Source organism: Oculina patagonica, chromosome 2 (genome assembly GCF_052425735.1).
Source record: "Oculina patagonica isolate OP01 chromosome 2, crgOcupat, whole genome shotgun sequence".
Taxonomy (NCBI): domain Eukaryota; kingdom Metazoa; phylum Cnidaria; class Anthozoa; order Scleractinia; family Oculinidae; genus Oculina; species Oculina patagonica.
The window spans coordinates 6,681,143-6,698,044 of record NC_135759.1 but is presented as its reverse complement, the minus strand read 5'-3'; the positions used below and the strand labels follow the sequence as shown (position 1 = coordinate 6,698,044).

The 16,902-nt window shown below is 38.3% G+C and overlaps 1 long non-coding RNA gene across 1 annotated transcript in view; it reads left to right on the top strand.

Moving 5' to 3' along the window:
* Window positions 1-2,340: 2,340 nt before the first annotated feature.
* LOC144637879 (uncharacterized) overlaps window positions 2,341-16,902 on the top strand; it is a 28,936-nt gene continuing 14,374 nt past the window's right edge. Inside the window, exons 1-3 of the long non-coding RNA XR_013567814.1 lie at window positions 2,341-2,403; window positions 7,196-7,267; window positions 10,274-10,345. This is a non-coding gene — a long non-coding RNA (uncharacterized LOC144637879). The remainder of the gene's footprint in view (window positions 2,404-7,195; window positions 7,268-10,273; window positions 10,346-16,902) is intronic.

Sequence of the window (16,902 nt, the reverse complement as noted above, 5' to 3'; positions counted from 1 at the left end):
AGTTTACAATCTTTGTAAGTTTTACTGAACTGTGAAATCAACTTACACGTAATTAACGTGTATTGTATGTTGTTAGGGATGTTACTGAAACGGCCTTCTTCTTTATTGCATCAGCGGGTTCCTTGCCGCTCAGCCAGGGCACCTCGCTGTTCAGAGCGGCAACAACGGCAGACAGCCGAGCCACCGACTTTTTCGACCGCTGGGCAGAGGACAGCAGAATTTCAAGGGGATATTGATGACCAAACAAGCACTCGGCTAGAGTGCGGTTGAAGCGTTCAACAGTCTTTGCCTCTGTGAATCTCATTGCGGCGACGAAGAATTCTTACTATGAAGTTCTCCATCTCTTTTGTAACAAAGCCCATAAAATCGCGCCCACAGTCAACCTGCAGCATTTGAGGGTATTTTGGAGGACCGCGCTTGCAAATCTTCTGAAAAGCCTCCGCAACCTCGGCAGACTCTTTTTAGGTCAGAGGTTGGGCTTCTTTATAGCGACTGGCCACCTCGACAGCGGTCAGAGCGTATTTGAAAACTTACAGCTAAGTGGAAATTTGTGGTGTCGGAGAAGCGTCAGCATTGCGTACCACGTGCACGTTGGGTAAAAAGATCTCGAGAAACAAAAGGCGGCGGGGGAAGAAAGACCTACCAAACTGCCTGTTTGACCAAACATCGCTTCGCGGCATCTTCAGAGAGAGACCTTGGCCGCCTCGGCGAGCTTCATAATTGCAGCAATTTATTTCAAGTACCCAGGGCTGCGGTATTGTGGCTGTGCCAGTTGTCTTTGGACATTTTATTGTTTTTATCTACTAGTTTTGATTCTGCATTATCGGGAATGGGAATTGTAGTCGCGAGACTTCCTTGCAAACAAACCAAAACGTAGAACAACCAATTTCTTATAGAGTCGTTACGCACACCGTTCTTGAGACAATCCATTCATTTACACACTAACATACTAGTTATGCAACACTTTCTCGTGGTAAACTATGGAATATCCCACGAGTCACATATTTTCTCGCTATACACTCTTAAGGAGACTGTGTTTATGAAGAAAATGCAAGTGACAAGTGGTATATTCCATAAAATACCACGGGAAAGTGTTGTGTAACTATTTCATACCATGTCATTGAAAATACACTTACTAAATTTCGTAGAGAATAAGATTTCAGCGCACGATGGGAAGGTTGAGTGGCCGACCGATGTCACACGAGCTCAAAGACAATCAAGTTTTAAATAATGAGTTCAATATTATTACTGGTGAACTGCCCTGGGGAAGAGATAAACGCGACTCACAGTGACAGTGGAATGTTGGCGTCTTACTTGGGGCTGGTCTTGGCTTTATGTTTGGCCTTTTCGTTTAGTCTGAGTTTTGTATAATGAAATGTTATTACTTTGACTTAACACAAATCTCAGTAGTTCCGTGTGCAGTGTTTCAATCGGCGATTTCCGTCACAATTATCCTTGTCATTTCGAAGCTTGCAACAGCCGCACAAAGTTCGGCTGTACAAACCATTAACATTGTCTGCCGCAACCCTGCCGAAAGACAGCCAGCAATCAAACATTGCCAAGACGTAAGAAACGCCCCAACGCTGCAGGGCCTTAGCCAGCAAGAGGCAAGACAAGGAACTTGTCTCGTCTTGATTTTAACCCAAAGTTAGAAACAAAATGCGTTTGGGAAATGATTATGAAAAATGATTAAGAAAAGGTTTCCCGGCTTCAAGTTCTGGAGCGCATGCCCTTTGAACCTCCCATCAAGATCTTGCCTCGTCTATGCCAAAGGTCAGGTTACGGCTCTGAACGCTGCCTAGTAGCATGCAATGCCGCTAAACAAAAGACACATCTAGAAAGATATTTTCGAGGTTCAACTTGTTAAGGCTAAGAGCTTTGGTTTAAAATTTTTAAATTTCTTTTAAAAAGCATTCAAGGCTGGTGGCATTATTTATGTTTGGACAAAACAAATTTTTAGGGACCTAATTTTTTCTTTTTTTTTTTCAACATTCACCTCTCAGATCAGTGGTATTAATTTCATTCCAGCCCTACTACTGAGGGAAAAAATATAATTAATAAGCCCTTTTATAGGCCATTTTCAAAAATACCAGAATACTTTTTGTTGGCCCTCCAAAAAATGTTTTAAACGGCCTATTTGAGCAAGGAAACTGTAACTTGACGCTATCTCTATTTACGAGTAGAATACTTATCTTGTTCGAAACCTAAGTTTCATGGAAAGCCACCCTTAGCGTGATTACGAGCGAGTTTCTCTTCTTAACGACTTGCCTTTTATACTGCATTATTGTAACTATGACTCTATGTTGTGATGTTTTGCCATCCTCTTTCCAGGAATCTCCATTCGAACAAAATTCAACACCTTCCTCCTAAGCTGTTCCAATATACGCGAAGACTTATATACCTGTGAGTAAAGTAACGAAACGTATATTTAACGTATAATTAAAGGGACCGTGTCACGGACTAGGAAATAGGAAATGACCATCAAATTCGATTAAATATATAAAAATAACCCCTTAAAACAGTAGAGGAATATTTAAATAACATACCAAATGTAAAAGAAGGTACGGATGGCCAAAAGTGACGAAGATTGAAACGGATTGCAATATGGGTTTTTGAAATATGATCCGGCGGAACAGTTTTCAAAGTTAATCTTGTCTGCTTGTAACTTTAAATTATAACGCCCAGGAGACATATTTGGCTGTAATGAAGCTATGGTTTTGTCATTTAGAATCATAGAATTAATTTCTTTGCAAACATTTAGTTTCATAGCGAGTGTTTGGCAAAATTTAGTAACATAAAATTAACTTAGCCGTGACACAGTTCCCTTTAACTATTATCACTGAGCCTGAGGCGAATAATTGTTTTAGTATAATTTTCAGAGGTGCAAAACTGCAAAATATAACCAATAGAAAACACGAAAACAACAAACACAAGTGTTCGCTTGCATACGTGTAAACCAGTTTAATTCATCGATTAAAATCATAATTTACACTCAAGTTTTAGCAATAAAACGGAACAAATCAAACACTACCAAAAAGATAGATATCCCGTACTTTTGTTTTATCGTCAATGACTTCTGAGCAATTGTGTGAGCCCTCTCGAAATTACTAGCTCCAGTGACAAGAGAACTAACTAATGTTTTGACAGTCGATCTGACTGAGTGTGCGATCTCCAAAATCACCATGTTTACGATCAATTCTAATGCCTTGAATACAATCTCTTGAAAATATTTTCGGTCCAAAAGCCTTGGTAGTAAATTTGCAAAATTTCCAATGTTTCAAATATCGAGGATTTGAGTGATTTCTTTTAAATGAGAGACATTTTCGTTCAACAAATGCCGCCATGTTCACTTGCCTGGATGGCAAATGTGGCATGGCTTAGTAGATGCTATATTCAACGAGATGAGAGATGCTAAATGAGATGCTATATTCACCGCCTAGCGCGGTGAATATATTGTCTTATTAAAATCTAGCAATGGGATATTGCAATTCCTGCGTTTTGATTGGTTAACAGGCAATGGTATATGAGTTCATATACCACTGACCACAAATATGGTAGCCGATACGTGTCAACGAAAACTGCTGGGGAGCTAAAATATTGCAATTCTTTAGGCCTTTTCAATAAAACAATAATTCCACTCGCGCTTGTTGGATATGAGATAGTTCTAGCTATCTACCATCTCATATCCAATGCGTGCTTGTGCGTAACACGCTATGTTTCATACAAAATTGCAGTTCAATGCATTTTTACACAATTTTAAAATGCCCAATAACGAAAGTGACGAAATATGGGAACTTTTTTGTTAAATTCTAAGAAGACCAGCGGGACTGAAAGGTACCCTGCCTTTATTCGCATACTAAAGAATTTAGATTTTTGGGCCCCAATCTTTCCGTAAAAAAAAAAAAAAAGTGAAAAAAAAAAATTAAAACATCTGTGCTGTGTTCCAACACTAGACTATAATTATTGTAATTCCCTTCGATTCATCACCCAGCTCGCTAAAAGCGTTTTCCTGTGCGCAAGACAACAAGGAGTTGCTCTCTTTGTCTCTTTGCCTTGTGCATTTGCTTCTAAATCCGACTTTTTGGCTGTATTTTGTCCCATTTACAACAAATAGACTTTGATTTCTCCTACCGAACACAATTCGCTTGTCGAAAAACTGTTCGAGACATTTGCTGTACGCGTACGCACCTGAATGGTTTTCCCGCCTCAGCGACGCTGATTGGTTAACGTTAATCGGGCGATCAACTGAGAACCAATCAGCTGCAGGGCCGTTAATGCATTAACAGCCCGCTAGGAGTCATTTGCTGCCCGCAAAGCGCGTGTTTTCAATAGGGCGGTTTTTAATTTGGCCGCGTGTATTGATAATAATGTAGTTTTATAGATGAATTTTACAAAAAATAGAGAATCAAATAGCAAATATCACACTATTCTCACTGCATACATAATTAGCCCGTCACGCGGGAATGGCTTAAGTTCGTTAAATTCCGGTGTGTTGTACCTGCGCGCTAGTAGCATGATGCATTGCGACCTCCGCTTCAAATATCACAGTTTCAGTCACCTCGTGGCCAGTTCAACGGAGTTCGGTGAAGTGACTGTAAAAGTTTCGCCCCTCCCACCTCCCCTGGTGGCGGTCAATCACTGCTGTATCCTACATTCTACACGCCAATTGCCCTGGCATTCGCGGGTATCCCCCCATAACTTAGCTTCCCGTGTCAGGGCAATTGTATTCAGTGAGAATGTTTTACTATTACCACCAATACAAGCCACCAAAATATCAATAAATTCCGATCATTTTTTAAAAAAAATATTCAACTGATGAAGTTCATTTCAAGATGCTTATCTTTACGAAATAATCTCCTGTAGAATGAAAGAGGTGTAACACACACGTACTTGGTTTTTAGTTTTCCTATTACATGATTATGATTAATAAAAGTTTTCGCTTTAGTTTTGTTTTATGCCATTGCAATAATGTAAATATTGATAGTATATACAAGTATATGTATGTATCTGTAGTCATGCAAGCTTGATGTCTTTTTTCTTTGTTTGTTTTTGTTTTTTGCAGGACATTATCATCGAATAAGATTCAGAACATCACCAAAAATTTGTTCACTCCTCTTATAGCTTTGAATACTCTGTATGTTCTATGTACTTTCAGTTTTAATCATAACTATAATAAAATTCTCAACCTATTTTTACCAAATTGGAGCGCGCGCAGCTAAAGTGTTCATGGTGTTCGATAACATAGTGTCCAATAATAAGTTGTCCGATAACAAAGCCCGCGGGCTGCGCGTATGCGCTCTTTTCTTTTCCAGTTCAGGATTGGCTTGTCTAAAATTTTTTCAAAGAATTGTATTATACTTGTAATTAATTAATAACAGGACTTCGTTTCGTCCAATATGCCATTTTACAGTCGTCTGCTCAGTGACCTGGCCTTTGAATGGAAGTGAGGCTGGGAGTGACGTCACTGCTTTTGTAGTGTAAATCATGTTGTTGTAATGCTAACTATTTTGCATTTCCATGATAAAGTAGATATGTTTTTATCGATGTAAGCTCACCTCCAGCCTCACCTACCTGTGCGCAAGGCAACATAAAGCTCTTTACCGTCAGTATACTGACCATCTTTTTATTTGCAGAGATCTTTCTGAGAACGAAATAGAATACTTACCAAATGGGTTATTTTGCTGTATGACAAAATTATACTATCTGTAAGTATATAAGTATATTTTTAGAAATTAATATCTTTTATCTACTGTCGAATTGAAAAGATAACTGCGTTTAACAATTCGTTTTTGCCTCACCTTAAAGGGGCTTTGTCACGATTTTCCACAGATTTTTGAACAGCCAAAATTTATATTTGTGAAGTAGGAAAGCAAGAAATTACGGTCCATTTTTATCATTATTTAGGGCACTTAAAACTGGTAACAAGCATTGGCTCGGATGAAAATGGAATAAAACTTGATAAATTAAGGCTAATAAGAACAAGGCTAATAAGAAAAGGCTAATAAGGCTAATAAGAAAATTAAGACTTTTAACTCCTGGCGTAGCTCCTTTAACAAAGGTGGGGCACAAGATTATATTCAATTAACAGAAATACTTTTATAAATTGCGAGTTGTCCGGTGTTGGATCGTGGAACTATGTAAGATATTTTAAACCAGATTATTCCCCCGAGAACATTTAACTAAAAGTAAACGACATTGCTGCGGCATTTTAAACGTTTAAAATGAGTAACAAATTAAACTTATAATGTCAGTGCGGGTAGATTACGCCTTTCCAGACTGTAAATTCATACGTTTTATATCATAACATACGCTTAAATCGGGTATCTTAATGCAATTTGCCATAGACTGGGAAGTTTATAACAACGGCAAAATATTTTTTACGCTAACATTATGAGGATATCTGAGTTTTATAATTTACCTGATCTTGACCCTATTTTCTTAACTGATGCTAAGATTTAAAACTTTGCAAGTCTTTTGCAACAAAAGTATACTTTACACTGGTAACATACAGTAACTATTCAAAACTGTAAGAAATTAGAATTTTATAACACTTTTAAGGACGAATATACGCCTTCCTGTTATTTAGAATATACAAATCGTTTTTTTATTTACAATTCTGTAATAAGAATGGCCAGAATTGAAATACGCGCTTTTTTCCGCATTCTCATTCCGCCATGGACAGTACACCTACCATTGGGGGTAGAAAAGTGACGAAATATGGAAACTTTTTGTTAAATTCTAAGAAGACCAGCGGGACTGGAAGGTACCCTGTCTTTATTCCCATATTAAAGAATAGACAAATCTGAGGGAAAACGTCTCTAAAGTCTGGTTTAAATTGGGATTTAAGGCACATCATGATTAAGTTCTTACCGTTATGAAACCAGTGGGAATCTCCTTGGATTGCTTGCGACAACAATCTAAAATCTGCCATAATCAGTGTGTTTACAATATAATCTTTCTAGCCAAGCTCCCCCTTTAGAGCATTTTGGTCCTTTTTCGGGACCCCAATCTTTCCGTAGCTAATAAAAAATAGTGACAAAACAAAATTAAAACATCTGTGCTGTGTTCCAGCACTAGACTATAATTATTGTAATTCCCTTCGATTCATCACCCAGCTCGCAAAAAGCGTTTTCCTGTGCGCAAGGCTACATAAAGCTCTTTACCGTCAGTATACTGACCATCTTTTTATTTGCAGAGATCTTTCTGAGAACGAAATAGAATACTTACCAAATGGGTTATTTTGCTCTATGACAAAATTAGCCTCTCTGTAAGTATATAAGTATATTTTTAGCAAATTAATATCTTACATCTACTGTCGAATAGAAAAGATAACTGCGTTTAACAATTCGTTTTTGCCTCACCTTAAAGGGGCTTTGTCACGGTTCTCAACAGATTTTGAATAGCAAGATCTATATTTGTGTCGCAGGAAACGAAGAAGTAATAGTCCATTTATGTTAAAAATTACTATATTAGGGCACTAAAAACTTGTAACAAGCATCTTTGGCTGCGGATGGCTCGGATGAAAATGGAATAAAACTTGAAAAATTAAGGCTAAACTTTTCAAGTTGTTTTTTTTTAGATCAGTTTAGACCAAAAAATTGCGAAATTCCCGCGTCGTAGCTCCTTTAACAAAAGTGGGGTACAAAATTATCAAAATTATATTCAATTAACAGAAATACTTTTATAAATTGCGAGTTGTCCGTTGTTGGATCGTGGAACCATGAGGGATATGTCAAACCAGATTATTCCCCTGGGAACATTTAACTAAAAGTAAACGACATTGCTGCGACTTTTTAAACATTTAAAATGAGTAACAAATTAAACTAATAATGTCAGTGCGGGTAGCGTACGCCCTTCCAGACTGTAAATTCATACGTTTTATATCCTAACATATGCTTAAATAGTTGTATTAATGCAATTTGCCATAGACTGTGAATTTAATAACATCGGCAAAATAGATTTTACTCTAACATTTTTGTGCCTGATCTTGACCCTATTTTCTTAACTGATGCTAAGATTTAAAACTTTGCAAGTCTTTTGCAACAAAAGTATACTTTACACTGAAAACATACAGTAACTATTCAAAACTGTAAGAAATTAGAATTCTTTAACACTTTTAAGGACGAATATATGCTTTCCTGTTATTTAGAATATACAGATAGTTTTTTATTCACAATTCTGTAATAAGAATGGCCAGAATTGAAATGCGCGCTTTTTTCAGCATTCTCATTCCGCCATGGACAGTACACCTACCATTTCATCCATTCCCGATCGCAGGGGCATAAATGTGAATGAATCCAATATGCCGACCGGTATAGCCGGCAATTCGAGGATATGTCTTCTCTCCTTTGTGAAAAGCACTAACACAACATTCGACAAATACATTACAGACTCCAAACTTTCTTCCTCCTCTTTATTAAGCAGGAACATTGCAGCGATAATGGCTTTAACAGCAGCTTCTTCGCCGGCCACTATATTTGTAACACAAAATTTACTCGCGAGCGTTTTTTTTAATGCAGGCAATCTGAATTATTCCTAGCATTCTGTACCAACCATTCTTATTCCAGAATTGTGGGTAAAAACCGCGCCCTTAAATTAGGTAATCATAAGTAATTGATTAAAACTGGCAGATTAGATATGATCAAATCCCAAGGGATAATAGTCTCTGCACAACCTGTGGATCAAACCAAACGGAAGATGAAATTCATCTACTTTTCCATTGTACTTAATACTAAGGGAATAAAATGATTTTTTGAGAGAATATTGTTTATTTGCGCCCGCGTAGTGTCATTTGTGGCCCGAGCGCGAAGCAGCGCAAGGGCCCCAAATGACACTTTAAGGGTGCAAATAAACAATATTCCCGAAAAAGTCATTTTATTATCATTATTATCAATAAATAAGGCTAAATAACATCCAGATAGGTAACACATTCAGTTTAATGAAGTTAGCATCATGATTTTCAATTCAAATAACACAAGTACTTCGTCGCAATGAAAATTATACACGATGCTACTGAGGCTTATGTCTTATTGTGTAGTTGTAGTATAAAAGAGCTACCTGCAGTGTCTCTGAAAATAATGAGCAATGGGTTGATTCACGGATAATAATACTTTACAAACTTACATTTTCCGATTGAACTTCGGCATAAAATTCCTGCATGCGCAACTACTTCAGCTAAATTAGCTCGACCGGAGATACACAATTCAAGCGAACCATGTTTCGTTTCTCGCAAGACAACAAGGAGTTGCTCTCTTTGTCTCTTCGCCTTGTGCATTTGCTTCTAAATCCGACTTTTTGGCTGTATTTTGTCCCATTTACAACAAATAGACTTTGATTTCTCCTACCGAACACAATTCGCTTGTCGAAAAACTGTTCGAGACATTTGCTGTACGCGTACGTACCTGAATGGTTTTCCCGCCTCAGCGACGCTGATTGGTTAACGTTAATCGGACGATCAACTGAGAACCAATCAGTTGCAGGGCCGTTAATGCATTAACAGCCCGCTAGGAGTCATTTGCTGCCCGCAAAGCGCGTGTTTTCAATAGGGCGGTTTTTAATTTGGCCGCGTGTATTGATAATAATGTAGTTTTATAGATGAATTTTACAAAAAATAGAGAATCAAATAGCAAATATCACACTATTCTCACTGCATACATAATTAGCCCGTCACGCGGGAATGGCTTAAGTTCGTTAAATTCCGGTGTGTTGTACCTGCGCGCTAGTAGCATGATGCATTGCGACCTCCGCTTCAAATATCACAGTTTCAGTCACCTCGTGGCCAGTTCAACGGAGTTCGGTGAAGTGACTGTAAAAGTTTCGCCCCTACCACCTCCCCTGGTGGCGGTCAATCACTGCTGTATCCTACATTCTACACGCCAATTGCCCTGGCATTCGCGGGTATCCCCCCATAACTTAGCTTCCCGTGTCAGGGTAATTGTATTCAGTGAGAATGTTTTACTATTACCATCAATACAAGCCACCAAAATATCAATAAATTCCGATCATTTTTAAATAAATATTCAACTGATGAAGTTCATTTCAAGATGCTTATCTTTACGAAATAATCTCCTGTAGAATGAAAGAGATGTAACACATATGTAATTGGTTTTTAGTTTTCCTATTACATGATTATGATTAATAAAAGTTTTCGCTTTAGTTTTGTTTTATGCCATTGCAATAATGTAAATATTGATAGTATATACAAGTATATGTATGTATCTATAGTCATGCAAGCTTGATGTCTTTTATCTTTGTTTGTTTTTGTTTTTCGCAGGAAGTTATCATCGAATAAGATTCAGAACATCACCAAAAATTTGTTCACACCTCTTATAAATTTGACAACTCTGTATGTTCTATGTACTTTCAGGTTTAATCATAACTATAATAAAATTCTCAACCTATTTTTACCAAATTGGAGCGCGCGCAGCTAAAGTGTTCATGGTGTTCGATAACATAGTGTCCAATAATAAAATGTCCGATAACAAAGCCCGCGGGCTGCGCGTATGCGCCCTTTTCTTTTCCAGTTCAGGATTGGCTTGTCTAAATTTTTTTCAAAGAATTGTATTATACTTGTAATTAATTAATAACAGGACTTCGTTTCGTCCAATATGCCATTTTACAGTCGTCTGCTCAGTGACCTGGCCTTTGAATGGAAGTGAGGCTGGGAGTGACGTCACTGCTTTTGTAGTGTAAATCATGTTGTTGTAATGCTAACTATTTTGCATTTCCATGATAAAGTAGATATGTTTTTATCGATGTAAGGTCACCTCCAGCCTCACTACCATTCATAGGCCAGGTCACTTGGCAGGCAACTGAAAAATGGACTAGTCTGTATTCATACTCGTGATTAAACAAATAGGACTCCAGCTACGCGGTCGTGTGATTACAGACAGACTAAGACCCTACTCAGTCCTTTTACCGTTATTTTCAGTTGAGGTCAATCCAAAACCGGTGGGTTGGTATATCTTATATCTTATAAAAAAACGTTTGCCAAGGGCTTGCAAGGGAACTTTTTTGAAACCCTTTATAGAAAGCCTAAGATATTTAAAGACAACTTTGGATAAATCTTTCTGTTCTCTTCTTGGTTTTCGAAAGAAAATTGGATTTGAAGTTGCGTTTTTCCGCTTTTTGGGCCTTCGCCTGCGGTCCATGTTGCATTTCAGCGGCAAACTGTAACATATTTTATGGCTCACAAATTTCATAAGCACTAGAAAACAAGCGCTACAAGCTAAAAGGGGGCTTAAATTTGTCGTTCTTCCACGGATTTCTTCTTTCAATTTTAACATTAGCAGCGTACAGCTATTTTAGTTCGAGCCAACGTATCCTTCTTGCGAAGAACCACTTGACTGGGAGGAAGAAATTAACCCTCGGAAGTACAGGGGGGGGATGCCACCCCCCATAAGGTTTTTTCCAAATTTTGAAAAAAATAGATTTACTCTACAATGCTGAAACGTTTAGTAGCTGTTCATTCATCCTTTGCGGAACTTTTAATATGTCAACCGTGTGTCTATGATATTTGACGTTGCCATGGCAACATCACAAATACAAGCAGGTCTTGCCAAAAAGCATCATTTTTAACATTTTTCTTTATTTTTTCCAGTTTTTTGAAACAGAAGTGCAAGATTTGTCAATTTTTACATTCCATAAGCATTCTGCCTTGATTTTGCATTAATTTTCGTTATTTTGCGACTGGATGGTTTTTGAATTGGTTGCCGAAATCATTTTTCTTAGTCTTAAACTAGTTTTTTACTTTTTATAGTATACGGCATTCATGTAAAGCAGAGTTATTTTTTTTTTTATTTAAGTATAGATTAGTATTGTTTAGTTATTTGTATTGTATTTATTACCTTTAGTATTTTATTATTGTACATTTCTGATGAATTTACCGTGTTAAAATAAAGTTACTACCTACCTACCTACCTACCTACCTTCTAAGAAAATGTTGAAATCCAAGATGGCGGATCCAAGATGGCGGATCCAAGATGGCGGCCCTAATGACGTCAACTATTGGGACGAGATAATCTAATGTGTCTGTGTAATTTTAAGCGAAGCGATGTGCACCTTTGCAGCTTTGTTTTTTCGACGCGCTGCGTACAGCCGTGTCAAAGGTAAGCTTAATAAACTAGAAAAATCGCGTAAACGAGGTTACAATGGTTGAATTTTCGTTATATTTGTAATAAACAAAATACAAGTAGAAAGAGCTTTGTACGGATTTTTATTAACGGATTTTTATATTTAGAAAACTCACTCGTAGAAAACTCATCCGTACAAAATTTGTACGGATTTTTATATTTAGAAAACTCACTCGTTTTGCTGCGCTCGTTAGTTCGGTTCGTTTCTAAAGGCTTGCAACTCTTGAATGAAAATTTTTACGGCGCACTTTCTACAAAGAAATCTTAATTTTCTAAAAAAAGTTTTTAAGTTAAAACGCGAAGACCGCTTACTTTTGAAAGCTATCACCTCCAGTTATCGTCAAAACTTAGACCAAGTAGAACTAGCAGACAGGTGTTGTATACAGCAACGTTGTGGAAAGGATTCCAGACAGTGCCAACTCCGCGTGGTTGAAGAAAGATTGTCTCCGGCTTCGCCCTTTCGAAATAATTCCACTGAGAGATTCTTAATCCTGGTGAACAAAGTTAAAAAAGTCTGAACGGTACCACAAAATAAAGAGCTTGTACCATGAAGTATAGAGCTGTAAACACGAGCGAACAGCGTTCTAATAATTGATAACAGATCTTATTGATACGGAAACGTATCAATAAGATCTGTCGCGATTCACTGCAGTCAAACGAAGAAATCCCGCACCACTTCCGCTTTTCGCTGCGTAACTTTGTTAAAGTTTGACAGAAATTTGTGAAAGTCTTTCGTCAAAAAAGAGTTATAAAAGTGGCGATGGGAAACCAAATTACGATACAAACCAGAAGTACATAATCTACACAATGTCAACAAGTTATTGTTATTGTATTTGCCAACGAGACAGCCGAGCCAAGAGGCGAGGCTGTCTAGGCGGCAGAATCATAGAGCCGTGTGCGTATGAGTGTATAGGCAGAGAAAATCTTAATTTCTGCGTAAGGGACTTTTTTTTACCATATTTGGGTGTAAGTAAACCCCATATTTGGGTTGTATTGTTCTTCCCAACTGGTTCCCAGTCTCTCACTCCTTGCTAGAGAGCAAATGACCAAAATGGCGTCCACGCGGCTCGCTGTTAAAATTTTCAATGTGGTCATTCATCCCTTTACCGATAAATACACCTTTAGGGAATTATAAATCGAAAGAGAATACCCTACAGAATATTAGACCGCCGAAAAAAGGAACATCAAGGTCTTCAAAGTGATGAAATAATCTTTCGACTTTGGAGTCCTTTGATTTACGATCGAAGTAAGACATGAAAATCAAAAGCGGACTGTTGACTTCAAATAGAGTTTTCTTGACTTCTGAGAATGCTGAAGTCGGGTAAATGCTTTCTTTTAGTGCTTGTGTTTATAGTAATTGTTTGACCGATGATTTATTCCAAATCAAATACCGTTTATATTTTATTTGGCACGCATTTTCGCTCCGCGTAGGAATAACATCAATACAAAGCGACGCTCACTAAAATTACTGCATGTCATACACACAAGAAAGTCACACTTCGCATTTGAGACTGAAATCTGACCCGTGCATGACTGTCTCTGATTACTGAAAATTATTTTCAATGTGGTCATTCATCCCTTTACCGATAAATACACCTTTAGAGAATTATAAATCGAAAGAGAATACCCTACAGAATATTCGACCGCCGAAAAAAGGAACATCAAGGTCTTCAAAATAATGAAATAATCTTTCGACTTTGGAGTCCTTTGATTTACGATCGAAGTGAGACATGAAAATCAAAAGCGGACTGTTGACTTCACATAGAGTTTTCTTGACTTCTGAGAATGCTGAAGTCGGGTAAATGCTTTCTTTTAGTGCTTAAAAAAGCATCTTAGCAGTTTTGATTTTGGGATTTGATTTATAAGAAGTTCCCTTTTGTGGACGGAAACATTTATACCATCGCGTGTTGTATTTAAAAAACAGTGATTAAACCTCATTTATTGCCTACATTTTGTGACATTTTAACGTTAAAAAGAATTTAAAGATTTGTCAGGAGTTATCAATCTGTCAAACCCGTAGCCTGCGTAGCAGACATCTGTGTACGTTTTTTAGTGTAAAAAAAGTCTTAAAAGAGTGCGCGATCGCGAGAATACGGCGCCTGCTACGCAGGCTATCAAGCCAATGTCATTTATGAACACCAGAGAAATAGCACTTTTTTCGCATATTACCTAAAATACAAATTTACAATATTTTGGTCATTTCAAATATAGTTCTATCAAAAACCATTCAATATCTGTTCTTATGAACAAACATGAGTATTTCGCTCGTTGGCACTTACCGATAGGTACAACTAGTATTATTTTATTATCTTGAACGTTGATATAGTATATGCTGTTCAAAAGATAGAAAGCAAAAGTAAAGTTCAATTTTTCGTCTACCTACTTTCAAGCACTTGTTATCGTTATTCTATTATCTTTAATGAGGTATTGAACTTAAGAAAAACTATAAACAAAAATATATTTTTTTTCGGACCCGTGACAATTTTGTGGACCCGCGACAATTTTGTTGACCCGCGACACGCGCCGATTAGACTATCTCTATTGGGACTAGATGTGATGCTGGCTGAAAAGCTAACTTCTAGATGGTCAAGAGAAATAATCGAACGCAAATTGGTCGATAATTAAACTGTTAATATACTCTGTCTTTTACATGTTGGTCAAACAGTAGGAAGCTTAAAGCAAACTTCGGGAGTAAACAAAAGGTTCAATTGGAAGAAAAATAACTCTGCACGTGCGTTTTAGATCTTAATTAGTGTATTAGTTGACCTTTCTCTGCAAAACAACAACTTGATCAAATTCTGCGTATTTTGAAAAGCTTGAACGACGACGGCGAAATATTTGCATTCTTGTTTAGATATATAATATTCTTTAGAAATATTTGTATTCTTGTTTAGTGTTGAACTCTCTCTTCATAAATTTAACTGGATCTAGTTTGTAAACCAATAGATACACTGATACACTCGCGATTCGTGAATGATTCACTCAGATACAAGGGATCTGTACTTTGGAATATTGTTAAATACCACAATCAACAGAAGAGTTTTTCAAGTTTTTTAGAGTTAAGGAAGTGTTACACTTTACTCAATCTCGCTCAGGAACTACTTCAAAACTACAATAACAACACGTTTTCTCATCGATTCTCGCTAGGTTTTTCGCCAACACGTGGGATTTTCCGATCCCATAATAATATGTCACTTGGGGCTGGGCCCAGTCTCTCTCGTTCTACTTGCTACACACTCCCCCTCCAACAGAAATGTCGTCCCGACATCATTACAGTAAATACAAAACCAAAAACAGAGAAATAGTTAGGGGGAGCGTCAATTCTCATCATGTCTCAAACTGAATACTTATTGCGGCAGTTCCATGATCCGCAGGTTTTGTCTTTAACCAGTTTGTAACTAGAGGTAATATCCAACACAAAGTTTGCTTATGATTTTGGTCACAAAAGGCGTGCAACAGGTCTGCTTGTCCATGGTTAATTCTCGAAGCAATCAGTTGTGACTACAAGAGTGTTCAGTACTGGTTTGTCCATATGGGCTGTGGCATAAACTGCAGCTGTGAGACAAATGGGATGTGCGGGGTGCAGTGAGGTACAAGCCAGTTGCCCATGACTTGGTAGGGAAGTATCACCTAAGGGCATTGAATTGCGTTCACTACTGGGTTTAAACGTTGGTACTCGAGCACCCCCATCTGGCTGTAGGTCAGAATCTGAGGGGGTCGTGTCTCCCTTCTAGGTCGCGTAGCTCCCTCTAGGTGTTCCTCTGAATCTGAATTGTCACTTTCCTGAGGGGATATATCGGTCACATCTAGACCGGATGAATTTGGCACTGATGAGCCATCAGTATCCACTCGTAGGTCAGGTTGGTCCCTGGTATCTGACATATCGGCACAAACTTCATTATCACAGTGGTCCTGTGGGTCCATAGGTGCAGTGTCTACTTCCGCAGGAAAGGCTGCATGGGTGACTGGAGAGGACGGTGTGTCCATCTCATACTCATCATCGGAACTCTCTCCAGTATCTTCAGGCTGGGGTAGTACTCTGGATCTTGGTTGGGTGGTCTTGGATGAGGCTCTCGTTGGTTTAGGCAGTGGTAAAGCATCACAAGGAAGTAGCAAGTTACGGTGTAACACTCGTTGTTTCCAACGGCCATGTTCGGGCTTTACTCGATAGACTGGACTATCAGATATGCGTTCCTCAACTACGAAAATTTGCTGTTCCCAGTGTGAACGGAGCTTTCCAGGTCCCCCCCTTTCTGAAAGGTTTCTAACAAGTACGCGGTCGCCGGGAAGTAGGACTGCAGCGGAAGCCTTCCTGTCGTAATACACTTTACTTCTGGCTGACGAGTTCTGGGTCTTCCTAGATGCTAGGTCATATGCCCATCTCATATCTGCTTGCCACGTCTTTACATAATCCTGGTAATCAGCCTGTTGCGGGTCGTTGCCCAGGTCAAACAGCAAATCAACCGGTAATTGTGGGGAACGGCCAAACATCAGGTAAAATGTTGAGTACCCAGTGGTCTCGTGTCTTGTACAGTTGTACGCATGTATGAGCTTGTTTAAAGAATATTTCCAGTTCGATTTCTTTTCCTCCGGGAGGGTCCTTAGCATCGAGAGTAAGGTGTGGTTCATGCGTTCTATCTGGCCGTTTCCTTGTGGGTGGTATGGAGTGGTTCGCGAGCTAGCAACTCCACTTAGACGTTCGAGGTTGTGGAGCAATTTATTTTCAAACTCGCCACCTTGGTCATGGTGTATTTGTGCTGGGAAACCGAAT